This window comes from Palaemon carinicauda, chromosome 4 (genome assembly GCF_036898095.1).
Source record: "Palaemon carinicauda isolate YSFRI2023 chromosome 4, ASM3689809v2, whole genome shotgun sequence".
In the NCBI taxonomy this organism is placed as follows: Eukaryota; Metazoa; Arthropoda; class Malacostraca; order Decapoda; family Palaemonidae; genus Palaemon; species Palaemon carinicauda.
In genome coordinates, this window is record NC_090728.1 from 159,149,144 (window position 1) to 159,156,643 (window position 7,500).

Below are 7,500 nucleotides of genomic sequence, written 5' to 3' on the forward strand. Positions count from 1 at the left end.
AAAAATCCAACGAAAGGACAGTGAAAATATCCAAGAATCGTAATCTCTGCGTTTAGGGTTTAAGGAATTATTTCTTAACAATTGAAGAAGATGAGCTTGCTGGTTACTAGTTCCACCAACTGATTAATCAGCAACTATTACTTGATCTTCCCTGGTTCTAACTTAGGTGTAATGATCTTTGATAATGATTACTTGTGAAAATGGTCTGAGGAAAATAATGTTTTAAAGAAGTGTTTTGTTTTTTCAATCTGGCCACAGGTAGAAGCAGAGGACAAAGATGAACTCGACTACCAAGGACTTCTGTATATAGTTCGAGGTGATGGCGTTGATGGGTACAAACCAAGTGAGGCCTATTTCACAATCAACTCCCTCACTGGGGAACTCATACAACAGAGGGTGAGTGTATTCTCTTCATAACAATTAGTATTAGTGTTGCTGGCCAACAAAATGATTACGACAATGTTTCTGCAACACAACACCATTACTTCTCAGGCGTCTGACTTTAAATTTGGAATTCCTTTCAGTTGCGTATCGAGTTCCAATAGCTTTAATGCTTTCTCTTTATTAACCAGTATTTGTTAGTTCCTAACCAGGTTAATGTAATTGAAAACTTAGGATTAATTCTAGACACACTTATCTGTTCTCTCCCCAACTATCTGTGTAAAACAAAAGAAAAATTTGGGAATCTACAAGAAATAATACTCCAACAATGACGCTTGAATTGATACCCGATCAAAACAGCTCTTTCCAAGTTTCCTCTTTCCTTCTTCCAATTTCTATATTAAATCATTATCGTCATCTCTTACTACGCCTATTGATGCAAAAAGCCTCAAAATAATTACATTATTACATTTGAAGTAAACATTTTCAAGAACAAAAAGGATGTAAATGTCCCAGAATGAATACATGGTTGGTAAATTTACGCAACTTAAATATGTGCCAAAGTAAAAGATATTATCATTAATTTTTTTTTTCACTTTAAGTGCAAATATTTGGACCTGCTGAATTTTAAATTCCAATCTTAATGGATAACGATACTGAATGGTTCATTCTCTCTCTCTCTCTCTCTCTCTCTCTCTCTCTCTCTCTCTCTCTCTCTCTCTCTCTCTCTCTCTCTCTCTCTCTCTCTCTCTACCAATTTTCAATAAACATTCAAAATAAAGGTTTTGGCCCAAATTTTTTGCCTCTTTGGTATTTAGCATTTGTTAGAGGTCAGAGATCTATGCACTACTCATATCCAACGTTTCTTAAGAACGCTGATTGAACGATAAGAATTCAGTTAATCAACCGATCATCAATAGATCTATCCATCCATGTATATACCCCTTATATACGCCTTATATACAAACATATATGTATATACGTGCATATATGCACACATTCTCATATAAACACACAAACACACATACACACACACACACACACACACACACATATATATATATATATATATATATATATATATATATATATATATATATATATATATATATATATATATATATATATATGTATGTATATATACATATATATATATATATATATATATATATATATATATATATATATATATATATATATATATATATATATATATACACGTCTTTGTGTCTATGGTGGCATGCGTATGTATGTGTGTATGTGTGTGTGTGTGTGTGTGTGTGTGTAATATTGGTAAAATCCATGACAAATAGTCTAACACTGAACAGTAAATCCCATAGTAGAAGTTACTTTACTTACGAAAAAAAAAAAAAAAAAAAAAAAAACTGAAGCTCTCCCGGAGGGTTATGGAAACCAGCCAAAACTGACCTTAACATCTTGAAACCTTTGTCAGAATGGAGCGAGACTTCCTGGTAATTAGTTGAACATTTCCTGGAAAGGTGAAGGTTGGTGTTATTACCCTTAATTAAACTCTCTTCTATTCTCCCCTTGTTTAATTCATGTTGTCGTATTCTTCTTAACACATATTCACATACATAGGTATACAAATGGATATAATTATATGTATATATATATATATATATATATATATATATATATATATATATATATATATATATATATATATATATATATATATATATATATATACATATATATGTGTGTATATATATATATATATATATATATATATATATATATATATATATATATATATATATATATATATATATATATATATATTTATATATATGTATATATATATATATATCAACATATTTAAATATATATATATATATATATATATATATATATATATATATATATATATATATATATATATATATATATATGAGTGAGTGAGCAAGAGGAAAATACCAATATGAATGATGGAACAGGAGAACAAAAGAGAGTTAAATTAAGTGCCTTGGCACCAACTTTCTCCTTCCCAGTAATGGCTTTACTGTAGTATTCACCTGGAATTTTGAGGTTTCCCACAAACTAGACGTGGGTTTCAAGGAAAACTATAACAGATCGGTCACTGCCCTTTTCGTATTAAAACGGTAATTTAGTATCAGTTCCTCAATCAATATTGTTGATCAGTGTATCGTTTTCCAATCCTTTCATGAGATACAATTTGCTCAGAACTACTTGAGATATAATCTTACTTCCTCCTATTTACATTGTACTGTTTAAAGGACACACATGCAATGCCGGGACACCGGACTGTGACACTGTCCTATCTAGCAGGGCAATGCCCCAGAGAATGACCATATACAGTATACGCATGTTCAGTGCCCAGTCCCCTCTCCTGCCCAGCTAGGACCAAGGAGGGCCAGGAAATTCCTGCTGATGATTCAGTAGTTACAGTAGACCTATAGGCGCCCCCTAAAACACCCCCTTCTTTTGCTTACAAGAATGGTTAGGTTGTAGAAATTACTAGAATCTTTCGATTTTGAGTGGATCTCGACTCCAGTCTGGTAGATTCCCAAGCAGAGAGAGAGAGAGAGAGAGAGAGAGAGAGAGAGAGAGAGAGAGAGAGAGAGAGAGAGAGAGAGAGAGAGAGTTTGAGGAAGCAAGATCACCATATGATATTCACACCTACTCTCCATGTTACATTTTTCTTCTTCTTTTTTTCTCATTGAATGTCATACTTCCACTATACGTGTCTCAGATTTTTCACATACTATAGTCATCATCTCTATATTAAAAAAAAAAAAAAAAAAAAAAAAAAAAAAAAAAAAAAAAAAAAAAAAACATGACTTGAAATATTCATAATGAGTGTGTATCCAATTTTCATAAGAAATTGGTGAACAATAATCACAGTAAACTGAACAATATAATTATTGATGTTTGCAGGAGTTTATGTGTTGATTAGGGACTGTAAAGAGAATTGGGAGAAAATGGTAAAATATATCAAAAGTGAATACAAGGGTAAAATGTTTACAGTAAATGGAAACCTAGAAGATAAGTGTAATAGAAATTATTATATTTGTGCTTGATTCATACAAGCATATTTAGTGAACAAAACGGTTGAAAAAAACTAAAAAAGAGGGAAGTCCCTTAATGGGATTTCAATATATTCAGTTCAGTGTGTTAAAAAAATTGCTAAGGGAATTGAATATTTTTTTAATCCATGGTATAAGTCTATGAAGGGAACTTTAATTGTCTGCCCTTTATAGGGATAGTGTGGATATCAAATGCAAATTATATGGGGTTTAATGTTTATATATACAAAGATTTTCCGAGCATTTTCTCTGTGATTATTTTATCAATACGTGATATCAGTATCTGACACATCAAAAAAAAAAAAAAAAAAAAAAAAATCTTACAACTTCATGTTGTATTAGAAGATAACACTACTGTGGTCAGATCAGATATTTAGGTTTTAAAATGGTGGGCGGAAATCTTCCTATGTAACTTTTATAACACATTGCATTTATTGCTAGGAAGTTTATATTATAATATAATTCAGCGTTTTCCTCTTATAAACTTTCCCTTCCTTTGAGAGATCTTGGCTTTAGCAAAGGATATAAATTTTGGTTTTAACTTAGAACAGAGATGTTTCATTTTTTTTTTTATTTTTACCTCTTCCTTTTACCCTAATGTATCTTATGGACACAATTAAAATCAAAGATCCAGAATTGTTGATAAAACTCTACATATGAAAAGTTATCAAATTTGATTGTCTCTGCATATAACATAACTTTCACGAATTATAAATGTATAATTTTAAACGTCTTTCCTCTGTCATTCGCTTCAGGCTCTGGACCAAGACCCACCCTGGGGAAAACCCATCTGGAAGGTTCGGGTGCAGGTCCGTGATGGCCAGGCTCTTTGGAGCCGCCCTCGTAACAAACGACAAGTTCTTGCATCTTAATTAGTCCCGAGTTCCTCTTCCAAGTTAAGGCCAAATTTAGACGACGTGCGTGAAGGGACATCGGAGAGGCAGGATATCTAAATAAAAGGAAAAAAACAAAACAAAAGAAGATCATGAGTGGAAAGTGTGGCAGAAAAAGATAAGAAAAGCAACGAGAGAGATGATCAGACACACCTCCTGGCGGGGAGAGATGTCAGAAGTGACGTGGGAAGGAAGTTTTAAAGAGGAACAGTACTTCCCGAAAACCATTGCCAGTCACCGATTATCAGAGCTTTTCAAAGCCTTGGAAAACAGAGTGGTTCCCGATACGGGGAGGGTTGAAGACAACATCGACATTCAGTCGTTACACCTTTCAGAGATAAAGGGCGATGACTTACCCCCAAAGCAACGTGAAGCTATTCACGGAGACTGGAAGCAAAAGGGAAAGAGAGTCATGAATCTTCTCGCGAACATAACAGAGTACGTCAGAGCATTACCGAACTAAATGAGGGTGAACATGGGAAAGTGAGCTCTTATCTCTCCGATATCAAAGGAAAACATCATTCTGGATCTACGAGAGAAAAAAATATTAATGTAGCGGAAGAAAAATAACACCAAAGGATTAAGGAGACAAATATATTTCCTGGTAAGCACTCTTCACACTATGTACACGAAGGTATTACATCATTAACAGGAAGTAAGATGAATAAAATGACTAATTCCTACATTACTGATACTGAAGATAAGTCTGAAACTGCAAAGCCATCATCAGCTTACAGAGATAATTTATCCAATGAAGCTAATCAAATCGAATCAGAAATGAGGACTAACTACCAAAGAGGAGGTAAGAAGGAAGGACTCCAATCAAGAAAAGTAAAACGACTGAAACGAGAAGACGATGAACAGTCTTCTGAAAATCATTACGATCTGGGAAGTTTTGGAATCGACGTTGGGTGTGATGACGAATATCCTTACAATTCAAAGAACGTGACAGTCGATCCGTCCGATCCTTGGGCTAATACAGACCTCAGCGCCTACGGCAGTGGGGGGAGGATAGGCCGAGTTCATCTGGCGGAAGCTATCGTAACAATCGTTGTTAAGGACATTAATGATAATCCTCCAGTTTTTCCGAATGCTACCATGTTTGGAGAAGTTCAAGAAAATGGACCTGTCGGTGAGTAATGATTCTATGATTATCACTATTTTTTCTTTTTCTAATATGAACAATTATTCATACGAATTTTATGACATCACTGCAATTTCAACAGTTAAGTTAGTCAACAATACCTTAGATATTTACTAGAACCAAGTTAGTTGTTCCCATTTGCAGTGGCATTGACTTTTTTTATTTATTTGAGTTTATGCATGTTGACATATTATTTATACCTTTTCACACATAATATTTTCAAATATGACCTAAGACTATAGTATAGCAATCCATTGACTTTTTTGGTAGAATTTAGGTTTTGAATTCATCTATAATAAGGGTAAACATAAAGTCTACGGTGTTTTTTTATTACACAAATATATAAATATGTAAGTCTTCATACTCCCTGCTATCCTTATATACATTAAATGTCATATACCAAAGACCCGTTAATTTCAAACATCCCCTCTCCGTAATGATGAATTCCATTAAGTCACCTAAAACTACTCAAAAATTTCGTGACAGCTTATAATTCATATCAGCTTACCGTATGTAGATTTATACATTTGTATTGAAAAGACCACTGCGGTAAAACAAGAGAACACAGTCATGCTTTTTCGATACACGTTCCACATCCTATGGTGTGAATAGTAAAAGTGAGTTATAAAACAAACATAGTTTGACCTAACTGGGGAACCAAATTAGATAGTCACGGTTAAAATGATGGAAACACGTGAAACACAATACAATAATTACGAAATATCTTCATCAGCAGAGACATTCAATTTACAGATCAAGTTCAATTACATATGTTACACAAGTAGATTATATCATATCTCCATGAGTTACACGGTTACAAAATAATAGAAATTTAACAGCTTCTTTATCATTCCAATGATTCTCACATAGCAATTACTTTTTTCAATACTATTTCACCTGTCATAAAAATGTTCACCTTCTAAAAAACTTTAAGTGTTCTCTCTTCTCTACTCTGAAGATGCGTTGAGATTACATGAAAGTACTCGGAATTGTACCTTCATTTTTTATTCCACTCTTGTGGCTATTGATATCGACTGCCTAAAATCACTCTAACTTTCAAGTTATGTTTCAAATCCAACCTTAGTAATTAATCCTTTTAAATTCCTATGCAAATGATTTATTTAAAGACATTAATGCTTATATATAACATGTTTTTTTTTTTTATCTTAGAAGAGTAAATATTACTTCGAAACAATGATGGGTAAAAAATTATTATTTTAAGGATAGGGTTAGAATTGTTCTGTATTCTTGGTAATTTGATTGAAATGGTAAGTAACACAAAAAGAAGCAGTGCATGTTACATAAGGAATTCTTGAAGTAAAAGAGAATAGGAAAAAATCTTTCCTGTTATCTATGATTTGCTTTGTTTTCACGTGATATGAAACGTATTAACTTTTTTTAATCCTACTTCCGTATAAAACTTGTCAACTATTATGAATATGAAGAGGTTTGGTAGATTTCATAAATATGATCTTGTCAGTATGTTCTTCTATGAGTAATGCGATTGAAATTTGCAGGATGAGATATCATTCAATCATTATGATATTTTTCACCAAAATCGTAAATATTTCAGCCAAACATTTGTGCAGTAATGTTTATGCCTGTAATTTGATAATTAAATCAGGGGTCATTAGAGCTCATAGACACATATGTGCACTAAGCAAGGGAATGGAAATTGATATACAGTTAATTTTTTTTACCGTGCGACAATATTGATAAGTCGAGAATAGATGATTCTTGAGGGATTGAATAAATCAATCGCGGTGAAACTATAGGAAAAGGAAAATAAAGTGAAAATAAAAATATGTTTATGCGTTTAGAGAGAAACAAAATATGAAGGAAATATTTCTTTTAATAAAAATTTCACTTCAAGAAGAAAAAAAGAAAGATTCATTGAGAAGTTAAAGTTACGTAGATAAGCATAAGCTCCTATAGACCTTATCCAGTCAATGATTACTAGGAAACCGCATTTAAAGCTAAAACATAAAAGGAGAAATAAAAAAAGTAACATTGG

At 32.6% G+C, this 7,500-nt stretch overlaps 1 pseudogene; it reads left to right on the forward strand.

Moving 5' to 3' along the window:
* Positions 1-7,500, forward strand: part of LOC137639724 (putative neural-cadherin 2) — an 88,796-nt pseudogene that overhangs the window by 40,750 nt on the left and 40,546 nt on the right.